A 19,451-nucleotide genomic window follows, 5' to 3' on the forward strand; every position below is an offset into this window, starting at 1 on the left:
ATCTCGAAATTCGATATGAAAATCAATTCTTCGATGTATGAAGGGGGTTGGTGTAAAAAGGTGGTTTTGGAAATATGTACTTAGTATAAGAACTGTGCTAAAAGTTACTAAATTTGAATTTATTGAATGAACGTATAGAGATAAAATTCTGAGATTCGAAATCTGGATTACTGATGGTATGTGTGTTTGAGTTTTGGCGGTTGTTTCGGAATGAGTGGTATGTTTGTACGAAAATTAGCAGCCAATTTGCGTTATATTTAGAGGTTTTCTTGACGGTTAGGGTAAGATCAGTCCATGTCAAGATTCCCAAAAGGACCCACTACCCCTTATGGTATGCAAAATAGTAAAATTTTCACTTTGCTTATACCAATCTACTCGTGGTTTAATGCGATTATGTGGATTTATTGGTATTTTGACGAATTGATTTTAGAAATACTCAGTAGTTCAATATAAACCTGTTCACCTGCAACTTCTGATCGGAAGCTCGCAGTTGCTGATCGGAATGCTAGTATTAACTTTCGGTCTCTTGACGATTTGTAAATAAGAGAGGGCTATGATGTATGGAAGTCGGATGTCCGGGGATTACGATGATGATCTTCGGGTTGTAGATAATGATCTTCGCTTGAAGATAATCGGCAACTCTGATGAATGGTCGCCAGGGATCATGACGACGCTCGAATTGTAGGCAATTTTGCTGTTCGGGATCTCTGGTAAATAGCATACGGCTCACATGTGTCCCACAATGGTGATGCTCGATTTGTGGATGATTTCGGTACTCGGCTTATACTTGGGTACTATGGTCGGGCACCACGATGATAATGCTCAGGTTGCAGATGATCTCACTGGACTTTTGGTAATCGGAAAAAGTGTTCGAATCACAGGTGCTCGGATCGTGTACGAGGAGTATATGATAGGGAAGTCGTATAAGCGCTCGGAGGTTAGATATTTGGGGTATGCTACCGTCTACGTCTACCTCAATGTTACTACTCTAGATTTCGTATGGGAAAACGTACACGAAGCTCCTGTTGGGACGGCGAGCCCAAAGCTAATGTGTTGATGCATTACTGGCAACGCAAGTTAATCAGCGCCAGCCAAAAAAAAATGGACTTTGTTCAGGTCCGTAGATGGCCAATATCATTCCAATCCTTCTAGTACCTCCTCTACAGACAGTCAATGTTTTAAACAGTCAAACTTCTCCCAAAAAGCAAAAAAGAAGAAGAGAATCTTCGCATATTTTAATATTTTCACAAACATTACCTTTATTGTTAAGAAATATATGAAGAACCACTATGAATCGTAAAGCACCTAGAAATCCCTACTTCGAGCATTCGAAGTTTGAACATCATATGTTTTATACGAATAGTGTGATAGGCGCAGGGTACATGTTAGAATTTTTGTACTCTTGCTGTGCCAATTTCCAAAATTCATTCAGTTTTCAAAAACATTCAGTTTATCTAATTTTTTCACACCAGGAATTTCCCTGTGAAAAATTTTAACATTTAATTTAGCATTAACCGCTGTGTGCCACTTCCTTACCATTTTTTACCTTTTGATACTTTTCGAGCTCTCAAAGTGCTAATATACATTTAAGCATGTCTCTATTGGCTGATATGCAATAGGACGCGTGGACGATTTCAGCGGACGCTTGGGTTGCGATAGAAGTAGATGTTCCAGTAAACAGTTTAGTTATTATAAGGCTGAAAGTTCTCGGCTCACAGATAATCGAGTAGTTTTGGCTACCGAGTTACTTGTAAATGTCTAGTTACAGGTTGGTCGGCTTCAGAATTCTATAAACGATAAAGAACAGAATATAAAGGAGATTACTAATCGCAGGAAAAGAACGAATGAGAGTTTAAAAGCTGCCCTTAAGTTCGGTCCAATATTTGTATTGTCCCCTCCACATGCCCTTTTGATTTGCACTGCATGTGGTTATAATGATATGTGACTAAATCTTTCCGCCTATACCTCCCACTTGTTTTATAATTTCCCTACGTTTCCATTTTCTAACCAATATTGTTTCAATATTGCATTAAAATTAAACAATCCATTCAATATTGAAAAAAAACTCTATAAAAAGTGGCAGCAACTTTCATAGGTCGCATTAACTTGATTTTTACGCTTAGATAAGTAAATGTTTGCGTAGGCAATATTTTCTTTTTTTTTTTTTTTTGCTCTGCTCCCCCCTTTTTTGTTGGCATGGATATTATTTTTTCCTCCAACTTTTGCCTGTTAAATACAAACATATTTGATAATGGCAAGAACAAGAACAACAGTAACAATAACCATTCATTCAGGCATTCAGTCCCAGGAAAAAAAGGAAAAACATTTTCAGGCAAACACTGTTGCTTGTTTCGGAAGCCTAAAGCTGTGTTCCGCATTCATTTTCTCTCTCTCTCTCTCTCTCTCTCTCTCGTGGGTTTCTTTTTTCCTTATTTGTTTGTTTTCCCCATACGGTGTTCAAATTTCTATACACAATCGATAAAACGATTTACCCAATAATTTATGTTACAATTTTTTTCCTCCATCGTTCATCCTTGTTTTCAACGATCGAATGGCATGGCATCATATTCGAGAAATAAATGTAAATCCAAAACTTGGGGAGCCGGGCTGCACAGTGGGGAGAATGGCAGGCAGGCAACAGCATAAAAGAGAAAAATAAGTTAATTTACTTAAACTTTGTTTAAAGGACCTTTTCAAGTTATTTACCTTTCAGCTACTTTACGCATTACATACACTTCCTGTCGCTTGTTCTCTCTCCTCTCTCCCCTAAGAAATGGAGCTCACCCATAAACCCCAACTGCCGCACACATTCCCTAATATCAATATACAACCAAGAACCATTGGTTGCTCCAATCTGTTGTGATTCTTGTTATCCCAACGAGGAGATTGTATGCCATTTCAAAACAAATACATATGTAGTTGTGTGTGTGTGTTCGTTCGTTCGAGTGTTTTTATAAAATAGAAATGTTGTCACAAAAAATTGACTTTGAATATCGGATTTGTAACCATCACAACACCAACACCTTTTCCGAAGAGAAACTTTCTTTTAGAAAAAAATATATACATTCTATTAAATAATGCCCTGGCTTACATGAAATGAGGACAGGTTTTTGTGTCTCTTGATTTTAGGTAAATAATATTTTTATAAATATATTTGTATTAAGTAGTAGAATTTTTTGGCGAAGCAAATTTTCTCCTATATTTATAACCTCAATCATATGGCTACGGAGGGTCCTTTTAATGGAACCTAGAATTGGCCTTTCTTTGATCCTTCTACATCGAACCTCCTCCGTTCTAAACATTGACTGTATGTTATAATGGACAAATTTTAGTTCCAGTCAATTTCTAAAATAATTCTCATTCACATCGCTACTGCAATTTTCTCTGCCGAAGTCGAAGTTCGTTACTGACGGTGTGATATTCTATTTTAACAAGACTTTGTTGCTACGCTTTGAACGTTCTATGTTCTCCTCAAATACCCTGTTTTCAATCGAGCCCCTAACACGACATATGCACAAGCAGGCTCGCTAAGCATCATCAAATATTAAGTAAGTTCCCAGCCAATACTGAAGCCAATGTCTCTAGGGTATCCAGTGTTAGGCCCCCCTCACGGCGATTATTTGAAGGCTCATTGCGCTTAGTCCTTAGCAAGCTCCTTGCTCTACGTTTCACAATCTACCCAAATTATTGAGAATCTAAATAATTAGTCCGCTCTCTGCAATTAATCTTTATCTCCACATCTCTACGTTTGCCTCCGAGCGGACAGAAACGCGAATGCCTCTGAGATATCAGGTAATCTGAATGTTCTGAGCCGTGGACAAATCACTCTATTGCCAACAGCAACTCTACGTTTTCCAAGAAGGGAGAAAAAACTCCCGATTGCGATTACTGCAACATCCCAACTCCTTTCGAGCCGTGAGTGACCCAACCGATTTTTCGGAAACTGGATCGCTAATAAGCCAGTTTAGTTCGACGCGACAACGACCCGAATACAATCACAGTCCTAGCCAACAGCAACGTTAAAGCTTCTCAGTTATCATGCACTCAGACTTCTTCTTACAGAGAATAAGCCACCTGTTGCCATAGATGTGGCAAAAACTCCACAATTGCCAATCGGAGAGAAAATCTTCCAATTACCTCTTAACTGGCAGCATCACAAATACATCCGAACCAAGAGCAAACTACTCGATTTCTCCCTCTCTGGATCTAAAAAATTAATATCATACATAGCGAAGAAGAACCTGAATATCTCCAGGTCCTAAGACGGTTATCTCTAAACCGTAGATGAACAAAACAGTACGTTTGCGGTGGTCTCAGTCGTTGATTAGACTTCAACGAATGTAGACGTGCGTGGGGGATGCACGCATAGTTGCTCCGTTAACTTTAAGAAAATTAATTATAGATTGCTTTTGTAGAAAAATATAAATATATGGAGTTTATATTTAATGTTTTTTGATAATTTTGCTAACATAAAATTAAAATTCTTGCTACAAAACGTCCAAAACAAGAAGGGAGATATTTTTTACATGCTTTTTGGTTTCTCTCACACACACAAGCGCAATGTTCATTTTGTGCATCATAGCTCTAAACCGACAGCATTTCTAATACGTACAGGTCGAGAGCAAACCACTCGATTTCTCTGCTAATTTGAGATGATTTTTTTCCTAGCCAGATTGATTAACCCAAATTGATAACTCTCAGAGACGCCAGCAACACTAATGATATTATGCACTTCGAATATTCCGAGGTGAGAAGAAGCCACCCGATTGTCTCTGAGCGTACAACAACACCAATACTTACATTGGGAGAGAAAGCCCCTAAACTGCTCACAAATACATCTGAGTAATCTCCGTCCCTTGATCTAATAAGGCAAATAAAAACAAAGAACAACCTGAATATCTCCATGTCCGAAGAAATATGTCGATTACCTCCAAAAGGATTCCAAATACGTTCGAGCCGAGAAAAAAATATTCTATTTCTCCGGACAGAGAGCGAAACACCCGACTTTTTTCCTTGACGAATGACACTAATGCTTGTGAGATATCATGTACTAAAGAAAAGAGCACACGATTGTCTCCGAGCCGACAAAAACACCAATACTCACAACCGCAGGGAAAGCCTCTAAACTTTCAGCATCATATACAGCCGAGCCGAGAGCAAACTACCCGATTTCTTTGAGCCTGGATCTAATAAATTAATTTTACAAATAGGTTAGAGCGAGCCGAACATTATATAGTAAGAAATACGTCGATTGCCTTCAAGCTGACAGCATTCCAAATATGTCCGAGCCAAGAATAAACAGCTCAATTTCTCCGAGCTGGGGTGGGTTAATCCAGTTTCATACTAGCCGAGACCAACCAAATATTCAGTCATCAAGAAATTGGAGCCTACAGCAAACTACCACACTACTTCCGATCTTCATTATATCTTAGACCACCAGGCACCCGAAATCCTCTGAACCAAGAGCATTTTCCCGATAACCTCAGGGCTGAGAGCAGTCCAAATAGTTCCAAACACATGCCGATACCAGCGAAGCTCAAGTCCACTACCCAATTCCATTAACTGAGAAATCGCTTGCTACTTCAAATAAGTTACGCGAATTTTGGAAAGAATGGAATGAAATTCTAGGGTTTAGGCTACCAGTAGTAAAATTTGCCCACATCACCAAAAACCTATCAAAACCAAGTACCCGTAGTGGACGATTTTTGGATAATGTGGGACTATTTCTATCACTAGTATTCTGACTGAATTTTATTCTATTAATTCCTGATTAAGGAAGTGGTTAGTGGACTTCAGCCTCGCAGGTGGTGGCTGTAGGTTTGGAACTATTTGGACTGATTTATCTGCGGCTCTACGGTTAATGAATGGATAATTTATCCTAATATTGACTTTAGTTGACACAGGTATACCATGAAAATATCTGAACCATCTTCCATTGGTTTTTATAAAATACTCACAGTATGATGCCGAACGTTTTCATAAAGTAACTCATTTACGCATAATCATTTCTACTTTATATCATTTTTAAAGTTTTTTTTTTTTATTTTATTTATTGCAATAATTGTTTCGTTGTTCTGTTCTTATGAAAATATAATTTACAAATGTTTTCATTCTTTTTCACAATTTTGTTGCTGACCATTTGGATCTCAATCAAAATGAATTAATAAAAAATTAATAATTCATTAGTTGTTCAAAACACAAGTATGTATGTTATGCGCAAAAATTGTACTATAATTTGTAAAAATATACCAATAAAAAATTATATTAAAAAAACTTGACATTGATTAATTTGAATTATTAAATTTGAAATACAAATAGTACAACTGCCAGTGGTATACAATCGTATTCAGAAAGATGGCGACTCATAAAGAGTACCAATAATTGAAATATTTATAGTGTAGGTAATATATTGAGATAAGGGGATTTTTTAATTAACAAAGTATTTCGGTACAATATTTTTCGGAGTTTTTTAGAACATTTTAGTATGTGTTTTTTTTTTTTTTTTTTTTTTGAAAATTTATTCTATCAAATAATATTGATAAATAAGATATTTGTTACTCATTAAAAACCTCTATATTGGGACGCATCTTACGATTGTTTTTTAATTCAATATATTTGAAATATTAAATATTTAATGATATCCTTACAGAATCAAAAAATCAGTATATTATTTTTTTGCTTACGAATCTCAAGTTCTTCAAATTATATGAGATTTTCTTAAAAAATAAAAATAAATAAAATTTTTAAAAAAAAGTGCTACAGATTTTTACTGCAATTAATATAATTCAATACAACAGCAAATAATAATTGTTTTGTTGATCTGCATTTAATATATTTTTAAATAATTCATAGAATGTTTATGTGTATAATCAAGGACAGTTTCATTAAAAATGAGAATGTATTGCAATGTATTGCACTTATAATTTAGCAAACTGTCAAAATAGTTTTTGTTTTGTCAATTTCATTGTTTTTTCTTTTTTCTTTTTTTTTTTTTTTTTCAATAAATAATTTCAATATTTACACTAAAACAGATCAAATACCAGTTTAATAATTCCAATTGTATATTCGTTGTTGTTCCAATGAAATATAATATTGCAAATGCTTTGTCATTATTGCTATTTTGTTCTATTAAAATTGGTCTGCTTTAAAACAATGATTAAAATGGTTTAGTTACTATAGCCAATGACGTTTTTATTTTTTTGTAAATTGTATCATATTGACTTAAGTTTCAGCTATATATTTTTAAATTAATTTAAAAACTACTCCAATTTTTTCATTTTAAAAATACAAATAATAATTTTATATATTAAGCACAACTTATTTTTTTTTTGTTTGGTAATTTTACAAATATATTTGGGTTGTTGTTGCATCAGTAAATCAGAACTCTCAAGTAATAATAATTTGTTACGTTTGATATATTTTTGTATAATTAACCAAATATCTTTTATTAAATGAAAAATATTATATCGATCTTACATAATTTAAAAAAAAAAAAAAAGAATTTTAATTAAAGGATTTGCAGGGCAAATGGATATTTTAAAATCATAAAATGAAGTTTATTAAGAAACTTTGAAGAAATCATAAGAATTATAATAAATTAACAATCTGGGGCGGTCGGATCAATGAACAATTATTTTTGTGAATAACTGCCTATTTGAAAAATTACCGAACAACCAAGGAATTTCAAATAATAATCTAAGCTATCATCTAATTTATGAAAAATGATCATAGCTATTTTTTGACAATATGTTCTTACTGGTCAAAAATAACAAAGTTTTTGAGTAAATTTTTAGTTTCTTTAAATTCTTGGATTTTTTATGAAAATGTTGCAAATCGACGAGATTTGGTAAATGTTTCCTTAAGGAATCTTTCATTTGTAATCACAAATTTCTTAAGAAATATTTCGTCATTTCTTGTAGTAGAGCTTTTGCCATCAATCGGAATTTCCCACAATATTTTTTATGACTATCAACATTTCATTGCTCGATTTAATATTTAATTATTTCCAGTGAGTATTTTAAACTTACCATCAGGACTTATTAAGGTTTTTGTAGTAGTATTAGAACAGACTCCCAAAGCCTTTTATTCATATTTACACATGCTCGAAACATTTATATTGAAAATCGTATAAGAAACTTACAAGGATTCTGGTTTCCTGATATATTTTGACGTTGTAGGCCCCAAAAACGTGAAATCCATTCCTTTAGGAAATTTTCAATGTAAGTCTAAAATTTTGTATGGGTCAATGTTTGAATTTGTGGCACAGTAATAGGTCTTGGAGAAGTTCACACACTGTAGTAACGCCCAATTGGTATACAGTGGTATTCAGGAAAAACTAGCTGCATTTTTAAACACCATAGACTATATCTGCCAGATTTGGACTAAATCAACTACTTCCTACACTTTATATGATATAACAGACCATTTTTGGAAAATGTTGATATGTGCGTGAGGTACCAGATATAGTGGACCAAAGTGTTCTACTTCATCCAATAATAGAAAAATACTGGCATATATATATAATATAATATAATCAAAATTAAATTCTCTTTTGGAAGAAGGGGGACGATAAATTTCATATTCACATATGTGAATAGAACCGCTGAATAGTTAAGTTATGAGACATATAAGAATTTAAAATTTTGACCGTTTGTGGGAGAGGTGCCAGAAGGGGTAGGCCAATTAACGTGACGCCAAATCTTGTGTTAATAAATATGCAATATATGAAATTTGAAGAGAATCTGATGCTTATATCGCATTTTATGGAAGTTTAAAATATTAAATATTAACCCGTTGTGGGGGAAGGTACCAGAAGGAGTGGTCCGATATATTCCATCTTTACACCTGATCCTGTCTTGACAGAAATACTAAGATGTGCCGAGCATGAATAATTGGATGCTTATTTCGCGTTTTATGAGCTTCATGGCTTTTCTAAATGTTGACACTTTGTGGGAGGTTCCTGAAGAGGTAAACCGAGATTTTACATCTCCGAACTCCATCTAAATTCTATAATAATATTACGATATACCAAGTTTGGATCAAATCTAATACTCCCTTCGAGAGTGATCGTTCGCCCCAGTCAGCCAACGGAAGTCAGAAACGGATCTAAAAACGTACTTTCGTTGATGCACGTTTTTGGTCGTATCAAATGATATATACCCTTTGCAGCCATGTGGCTGAGGGTATAAAAAACAAGTAAAAAAGCTGCTAATTTCGGCCAGACCGAACTTTTTATACACTCCACCATTTGGAAGGAACTCGTAAAATGTGAAAAAAATTAGTTTTAGTCTTTAGTCTTAAAATTTCAGATTATTAAGAGATACAGTTATATGTGGTTATACGAACACATTGACCTCTACAGCCAATTACCTGACAGAACGAGGTTTTTTATGTTATTAACTCCAAACACCAGGTTTAAGACAGGTCTCACAAAGTTTAAGTGAATCTGTTGAATTTAGCTAAATTAATCATCAAAATATCGAATAGGGGGAGGAACCATTTAATGGGGGCTATACAAAGACGATGATTGGTTTGGTCAATTTTTGTCATAGGCGGTAGTATCCATTACGAACTCCGAATACCAAATTTGAAAGAAATAAGGTGAAAATCCCCAAAATACCGAATATCTGGAACACAGATAAAATTTGGACCTTGGAATAGTTATGTGCAAGGATGTTACTAAAATTCACAAACAATAAATCTGCCGTTACAGTTATATGTGCCCATTTTCAGTAGGAAAAGTCATGAAGACCTAACACACATTTGAGTAAAATGTTATCAACCTACTTATTTTCGGTCGGAAGATAAATTGATTTATACAGACGGGCCCACAGGCAAACGACCGGACATTGCTAAATCTGATTTAGAATATATACACTAAATTAAAAAAATTTGAAGAAAAATGTTGATATAATTAAAAAAATCCGAACATCCGCTGCTACATTTATATAGGGCTATACGAAAACGTGGACCTCTGCAGCCAATTATCTTTGAGAGAAGATTGTGTATATTACGAATTATCTTAATCTCACCTAGTTTAAAATAAATCTCTTGGAAAATGTACATAAAATCATAAAGAAATATATAATATTGGGAGTTACGTTGGCTATACGAAGACCTGGATTGGTATATTCAATATTCTGTCATAGTATGTAGTATCCGACTACACGAAAATTTAGACCTATGGGAAGTTATATTCAAGTACTGGGAACTCCAAATCCACATATGAAATTCGAGTTAAAATTGTGACTAAAACCAAACAAATTTTGTAAATCTGACGCTACAGTTATATAGGGTCTATACTAAAACTAGATCTACGTTGGTTTTAGTCAAAATTTGAACTCCATATTGCCATTTTTAGTAGAAAAAGTACTAAAAACATAACACACATCTGAGTAAAATGTTATCAACCTACTTTATTTCGTTCGGAAGCTGGAGTGATTTCCATAGACGAACGTATGTGGCTAAATCGACATAGAATTTGCTGATCAAGAATATATGCACTTTGAGGCGTCTTAAATTCATATTTCGACGTGACAGACATAAAATACCCTTCGTACTATGATGGAGAGTATAAAAACAGATTTTGTGATCGGTTTATAATTTCCTTGCCTCCAGGTACTCCAAAGCCAAAAATTGTATTATTCAATTTTCTGAAAAAAGATAAACCTAAAAGAAAAACGGAAAATTTAAGATTTCTCAAAATTAAGGTAGTACAAAGTTTTCCTATATATACTTTAACGTGCTGTGCTTAATAACTCTATTTTTGGACAACATTAACTACGTATATCCGTCAGGATATCCAATTTAATTGAAATAAAAATTTGGCCTTTAAACATAATTTCTTTTTTTATATTTTCAATGGTGAATTATTAAATAGGCAAAAAACACACACAACGATTGATGCCATAATAACCCATAAATAAAATATAGCATTAATAAAAATAATCAAACAGTTTATTTCGTTTTTTTTTTTTTTGTTGCTTTATTTTTTCAATTTATTCAGTTTTTTTATTACTCATTTATAAGTGGATTTTTGTTTCGCTTTTATAATTACAATTTCTTTTCTTTCTTTACAATGGCTGTATTCATCAACAATTTGTTTGTCTGTGTTTTGTTCGCTGTTTTTTTTTTTCATTTATTTATAAATATAATGTAATTTTTTGTTCTTTTCTGTTCATTTCTTTGTAAATGTTTGAGTCTGTATTTATGTATGCATGTATGTTTGTTTGTATGTGTTATAATTCTATTTGCAATTTTCATATATGTGTGTATATGATTTTTTTATTAACAAATTGGTTACGATTTTGTTAAACAAAACAACATCAACGTGGTGTTGTTGTTGTCGTTGTTTTTAGTACTGGTTGTTAACAGTTTAAAAAATAAATAAAATACCGACAGTTATAATTGACAGGTGAACTAGAGACAAAAAACGTGGCATTTTCAAAAAAGGCCATATAGACAAGAATAACTGAATATAACGAAAATAATGCCGGAACAAAAAAACATCGACATGTCTATAAAATATTTTAATAGTTGTAATCACGATGTTATCATCACTGGTGATGATGTTTGTTATTGTTTCCATTATTTTTTTCCTGGAGGATTTTAAGTGAAATGAATTTGTCATAAATGCTTTTTTGGGGGTATTTTGTGATTTTTATAGGGGCAATAATGGGCAATGGTGTGGGTGAGATGTTCTTAATGTGCACTCTTAAAATCTAAGCTTAAAATTATTCGTTGCTTTTTGTACAATTGCTTATGGTTTCTAAATTGCAAATTTCGTTGTTATATTTAATTAGTTGTTGTTTTTAATAAAATTTTTATTAAAAGGATTACAGCATTTCCGGCTCGTTTATATAATACGAACCACCCAGTATGTATGCTTGATTCTATGATTGACTTAAAAATACGTTTTATTGCTTTTCGATACGTTTCGGCTATGTTTTGCTCTCATAGAACTGAACTGTCATAATGATAAACCCTTTCTTTGGGGGGTTTAGTTCTCTTCCTTGCAGAAGAGATTTTTAGACCCAGGATCCCATTTGTTAATCTAATTATTCGTTGAGCATTACTAATTGATTTGTAGAAGAAGAGGAAGGAAAACAGACACACAGCATGGCCAATAAGTGAAATACATTTCCATTCGATTTTGAAGATAAATATTGCTTTTCGACAGAACACAGGGAGACAGACTAAACTTGTTATTGCTTTTTTTAATTCGTTGTCAATTTTCCATTAATAGGCATAGTTTTTTCTTATTAATTTCTTTTTTGTCATTTTGGATAACAATTCGTTGTATTGCGTTTTGCTTAATTAGATATCACATTGTGTTGTTTGTATTTTTCATTTCGATTTTCGTTGTTTTCGTTTGTTTTCAGTAACAGTTATCATCATTTAATCATACTCACCTTAATAATTATGTTTAACCAGACCCCGCCCCGTTTACAATTTCTATTTTCTTATTCACTAACCCAAACAAAAGGCATAACATTACCCCGCCCAGTTTATGACGTTCTGCCGCAGAACGTTGTTTTTCCTTAGCGTCTAGATTTGTTTTTAATTTTTATTTTTTATAAAAATTGTTGTTGCTGTTGCTATTGTTTTAAATGTATTTTATGTTTCTTTCAACTATCTGTAGTATAAAGTGCCTTAAAATTTATGGTAGGTACAAATTTTTGTTTGAGGGAGGCCTTTTGCTGTACATTGTGATGTGTTTGAAAAAAAAAAATGAAACAAAAAAATGGAAAATTATTATTAAAAATTTAAATTGAGTTCAATACATTCCAAACCTTAAAAGTAAAGCTGGTATGGACCTAAAACACTAACAACTCTGAAATGTTTTTAATGAATGGGTTTGATGTCATAATATTCTATTTTTATACCCTACAACAGCATATGTTAGTATTTTAAGTTCGATTGGGCAAAGAAGTTTGTTACACCTCGAAATATTGGTTCAAGACCCACGATGTTATACATGAATACCTATCTCGCCAAGCTGAGTCGATCAGGTCATGTGTATCCGTCTGTCCACGTCAAATTGTAGTTACGCTATAGGTAGCAATTATGGCCTGATTTTCACAAAATCCAGCATGGAGTAGGGGTTAGGGCCAGAATAGAATTCTTTTGCTATTGAGATGATCAAAAAATACTAATGGGTTGAAATATGCGTCTTTTTCTCCATCGAGACGAGCTCAGTGACCTGAAATTTGCAGTGAAATCGTCCTATTCTCACGAAATTTTGCATGGGGCTTGGCTTAGGGTCAGAATAAAAGCTTATTGTTTTTGAAGATCGCAAAATACTAAAAAGCTGAAAAGGGTCAAAGCCCAAAAATGTTCTTTATTTTGCAGTCGCTCTACAGGTCACAGCTAAAGACCAATCGATATGGAATTTTGCATGAGGTTGGAGTGTAAAAAAAAGCAGATGCCTAGCATCTTGCATGGCCATCGGATAATATTCAGCGGGTAAACAAGTTTTGTGTGAAATTGGTTTGATTACATATCAGCACGACAGATGGCATTAATATGGGGCAAATACCACCAGTCAAAAAACGAAAGGTTGCGGTGACTCCGGAGTGACAATTATCGTCCGAACACAAAGAAATTTTACATAGAGGTTGGCTTAGAGTCAGAATAGAAGCATATTGTTTTTGGAGATATTCTCAAAATATTATCACAATTAAAGAGCAATCAACATGCAATTTCGCTTGAGGTTAGAGATTGAAACGAGGCAGAAGCCTAGCATTTTCCAAGATCATCGGATAATATTTAGACGGTAAACTGGACCACAAGTTTTGTGTGAAATGGTTTTGACTACTTATAAGCATGACTGACGGCGTAAAAATAGGGCAAATGCTACCTGTCATATCCTATAAGACCTTTTGTAATATATTATAGTGTTGTAGGATATCACATAGTGGACCTCGCGCGACTTGGCAAAAATCCCAAAATATATCAGCATCGTAAAAAAAAGATAGATAGCCTTTACGAATTTTAAATATATTAAAAATGCAAAAATCGGACTGGGGCTTTTATAAAAGGTAGTCCTGCATTTCAGAAAATGATCAAATTTCTGACGGACTACATTTAATGCAATCAGAAATTTCGTCTGTAGCAATTTTTGTCAAATCACATGCTTATATTTTCAGCTGCCAGTTTGGAAAAAATGGGGTGGGGGGTATGGGATATAAAAAGTTCCAAGATGGAAATTTTTTATGGCCCTTTTCGATGATTCCTCAATGTTTGACGGTTGACTTCAGAGACATATTTTCAACTTTTTGAACTGCAAATGCTTTAGAATTCAAATAATTCTTCATTCCGATTTCAGACTTATTTTCAATATCGGTCAACTGCTTAACCCATCTCCCAATTTGAGGGTGAACTTTTTGAAAAAAAAAAAACAGAAAAATAAATCTCGAGCAAGGCGTAGGCGGTTTTTGTTTTGGTCCAAAATTTACCCTACCCTACTATTTATATCCAGCATCTTTAACAATCATGACTGTCGTATATTAGAAAATTCTACTGAATTTGATTCACTACAAAATACACTTATCTTGGAATTTTTACCAAATATAGGTCGATTTCGGTCCATTATTTGGAAAAATCACAAATCTCACTGCGCTGGACTACGAAAATGTTTATCAAACTAAAGTCATGTGCAAATTTGGCCTATGGAGGTGCACTACTTCCAGTATTTCCCCGCATAAAGAGTCAACATTTTGAAATTCAAATTTCCATATTAAATGAAACCGTTCTCATATTTAGTTCCAATTTTATTCATACCAACATTCTTGAGATTCGGGTGCTTCTCGCCCAAAGAGTCAAAATTATGCATTTTATACGATCTCACCTTTGTTTCAACTTTCTCATCCGCAACATACAAATTCTTAACAAGATTAAGAGAATGGATATTATCGACCCACATATCTGGACTCAAAACTGTTTATTTCGTCCGGAATACCAATTGTGAGAAAAGAGGAAAAAAAGATACTAGATACAGGGCCCGCCATATACATTTTTTCAACTAGTGAATGCATATACAAATCATGTTTGATTTTTTATATGCTTGAACAACGCTGAAAATATTGCAATATTACTTCGAAAATCATCGTTATGTTGCAGAATGTGTGGGAAAATAGCGACGAGTCACTGGTGCCGATTTTGATCCAGAGGGATAATTGGGCCATTTTTCGTCCTGTTGGCCACCTTGGAGCTACGATTTGACACCGTTGGACTACTATTTGTGGGGTGCCGTTAAAGATAAGCATTACGGCGATTTTGTCAGCTGTCAAGTGATTAATATTTAGTTTGGTTTGCCATTTCAGCACGAACAGGTTGACAAAAGAACAATGCTTGCAAATCGTGCAAATTTATTTCGTTGAATTATACTTCCAATATGGACATTAAAACGATTTTCTTGTGTTTTAGTTCAATTCGAAAAAAAATAAGATAGCTCCTTCGAGGCTTGATCCTTATAATGATATTTGTTCTTTTGCCGAAAGCCCATTTTCTACTGTTACAAGAAAAAAAAAACTATGCTGCCTTTGGATAAAAATGTCCAAGTTTTTAAATTATCCCAAGCTATTTTCACCAATACCGTCAACCACCCGCCTGCTCTTAACTCGCATTTATAAAAAAAAATTAAAAAAAAAAACATAAAATGAATAAAAATATTTTATGTTGTTGCTGTTGAATGTTTAAAAAAAATAAAACAAGAATAAGTTTTGTTTGTGTTTTCAATAATATTTCACAATATATTTGTATATATATATATTTTTTTTTTTGTTTTGTTTCAATTTTGATTTGTATTTATAAGGTGTATGTATGTAAGTATGTTTGTTTGTTTGTATGTATATTAGTGTAACTCTTAAATTATTTATTATTTAAATTAATCATGTATATACGTTTCTTTTTATGAATGTTTTTTCTTTTTTATTTATATAAATATGCCATTATATACGTTTTTTGTTTGGGTTGATTGGTTTGTTATAAGAATTGTTTTTTTTAATTTTTACGTTCATTTATAATGAATAATAATAATAAATAACTGGTAGATGGTTTGTTTTCAATTAACTTTAAAATAATATTTATATATAATGTTACTTTAACTATACAAAACTCTATTACATTGTATTTTTTTTAATGTTGTTTTTGTTTTTAAATAAAATAATTAAAATTAATTATTTAACAAAAATCATTGTTAACATAAAATTAATACAAAATTTAATTAAAATAAATAAATAATAATTAAATTAGTAATATATTGCTTAATTGGGTATTGACTTAATTGCTTCTTATAAAACTTACAATCTTAGCATTTTGGTTTTAAGATTCGTTGAATAAGTTGAATTTGTTTGTGGGTTTTTGTTATAACAAATATTTACAATTTAATTGTAGTTGAAAATATTTACATTTAAAATTAAAACTAAAATTATTTTAATTTTTATATAAATTTTAATTTCTTACAAATATTTCAGCAAAACTTTTTTTGTTTAAATTTTGCTTATTTTGTATAAAAATGAGTATTGCTTTGGTACTTTAGCCGAGTTGTTTGTTTTTTTATTTTTCTTTATATTTTCCTAGGTATCCTTTGTTATGAAAGGTTAAGGAAGGGGGGACTTATAAAAATTTTAACTTAGGCTGTTTCCTTAATTTATGTTTTTTCAGCAAGTTTTATTTTCATATATTTGGTTTTTCTGGCTGTATGGGATCTTAGAAGAAAATTGGGATTTTTACTTCCAATAGATTCCGTTTTTCTTTTAAATCTATTATTTAATTTACTTGAGATCGGCCATTGAAGCTGATTTTGTTTTTTGGTATTAAAATATATTTTTTTGTTAAAACTATTCAAACCAGAGGCGTTTGCGTTAGGGGTTCTAGTGACTAGAGAACACTCGACATTTATGACTGCAAGAAAATCATTGCGATTCCTTTTTCTTTAAATACAAGAGATGCATAGAGACAGAGAAAATTGTTGAGGTTGTTGTGGAGCAAAGTTGTTGAAAATTATTATTATTTAAACCTATATATGTATGTATGTGTGTGTGTCATCATTTGTAAAAATACTGATTTTAAGTAAAGAATGTCACTCAGAATACCTAACGTTAGCAGCCCCTTTCTTATGCTGTACACTGTGGTAGGCAAAGCTTAACCCTTAAGTTGTCCTTGAGAGGGGGCTTGTGTTACTAAAACTACACTCTAATAACTAAAGAGTTAATCATAAAAACCTAAAAGCTTTTAAAACCCTAAAAATCCTCTGTCATTGCAGAGCTTCTATGGTTATATGTAAAACTTTTCCATTTGTTGTTTCCGTTTCCTATTTGTTTTGGTTTAATTGACACAATTTTGTACAAAAACAGAAATTAGAGAGAGTCAAAAAACTGTTGTTTAGAGTTTGGGGCTTAATTGAGGAAGAGAAAGAGAAAAAGCAAAATTAAGAGGGTATGAGAGTGTTAGAATATTAAAGAAAAATAAAAGAGAGAGAGAGAGAGTAAACTGTGAGTGACACAAAGGGAAACATAAGATAAAAGAGTTTTCAGAGGAGCCCATGTTTAGACTGAGAGCGAGAGAGAGGGAGAGAAAGTGAGGTTAACACTGGTAGACTGTGTAAAAAACTCTAAAACAGTTTTTTCTTTTGTTTTGCTTAAATATAGTTTCAATTAATCTAGAATGGATTTTATTCTACAGTTTTAGGAGAATTAGAGTAATATAGTACAGAGGAGAAAGAGAGAGAGATAGAGATTTGGGGAGATTTATATAAGAGCTTGTTTTTTGTGGTTAATCCCAAAAAAAGAGTTCTATATATTTGTTTTGTATGTACAGATAAATTTTGTTTAATTTAATGTAAGCCAAAATGTTTTGTATTTTAATTATTTTGCTTTTTTTCGCTAAATAATTAATTAATGTTATTATTGCACCCTTATCCCACTGTTGTAGAAGCCATATTCGCAATGGTATCCACTTAATTGAACTAGTAACTGAAAATTGATCAAAAATTTGAACTGAAAGTTATTTTTTTGTTTGGGGTTTTTTTATGTTTAATTGTTAAGTTAAGGGGAAGTGAAAAAAGAAAAGTGAGATAGAATAGGACATTGGAAAGTCATAGAGAGAAAGAGAGAGTCATAGAGTAAAGATAGAAAGTTTAGAACACATAACAGAATATATGTAATTCAAGAATGTAGATAGAACTTTAGAAAATAGAAATAGGATAGAGAGAGAAAGAGAGAGTTGAAGAGTTTTTTAGAAAGGAAGAAGTAGAAATTTTAAAAGCAGAGTATTCAGAGAGCTTTGAGATCAGTTGAAAGTTGAATATTACAAAAATATATAAATGATAATATATAATTAGAACAAAGAGAAGAGAGAGAATATTAAACTAAGACTAGAGTTCACTGAATAGAGATCACTTGAAAATATATAACTAATCGAGAGAGAATAATTGAGTAGTTGAAAGAGTATAAATAGACTAGAACACAAAGAGATCATTTGAATTCATGTCATAGAAGGGCAAAATATTGAAAGAGAAATGCTAAAGAGAATTTTGAAATAACTTTTCCTGCATTGAATTTTTGATTATTTAATAATTTTTAAACAAACAAATAATCAAAATTGTCAAAAAAATTATTTTCACTAACAATTGTGCAAAATTATTCATGTATGTCTTTTTTTTTATATTTTACTTATGACGGAGAATAAGAGATATCAACGCTAGCGTGCATACTTGCCCATCTATGTAAAATATGAACACAATTCATAAATTTAAAGACAGGCGTTTTAAAGAGAAATATTAAAAAAACAAAAGAGAGAGAGAGAGAGAGTGAGGAAAGAAATGAAAACTTAATTTAAGACTAGAAACAACAAACAATATTAAAACTGGGATTGTGTCTCATTATAATGAAGATAGTGTCTTCATTCTATAATTAAAACTAATGTGATAAATATAATTTAGAAGAAGAGAGGAAAGAAGGAGAGCAGCAAGAGAAAGAATTTAAAAAGATTTAAAGAGAATAAAAATGGAGAAATAGGTACTCAGAAGAAGTAGTTAGATTAGAAAGTGTAAAGACTTTCAGAAGAGAGAGGGAAAGATATAAGAAGTATAATTTTAGGGAAAAGATTTTTTCGAGAGAGAAAATGAAAGCAAAGCAGAAAAAGTGGAAAAAAACGAAACCTAAACATAATAAAACTAAACTATTCATCCTATGCTAATTACCTAATAAATACGACTAGAAATTACACTGGTAATTCTTGTTTTTTTATAACTAAAACCTAAAACGTAGAGATGGAATGTTGAGAGCGAAGTAAAGAGTTTGGGGTTATTCTTCAACTATTTGCGCTGTATAACTCCTAAAAGTATGCCATGAAAATAAACTAATTTAAGAAAACTACAGCTGTTCTACAGCGACTAGGGAAAATGCTAAACTAATTATTATTTTGTTTATCAATTTAAACTAAACTTT

Source organism: Musca domestica, unplaced genomic scaffold (genome assembly GCF_030504385.1).
Source record: "Musca domestica strain aabys unplaced genomic scaffold, Musca_domestica.polishedcontigs.V.1.1 15, whole genome shotgun sequence".
Classification (NCBI taxonomy): Eukaryota; Metazoa; Arthropoda; class Insecta; order Diptera; family Muscidae; genus Musca; species Musca domestica.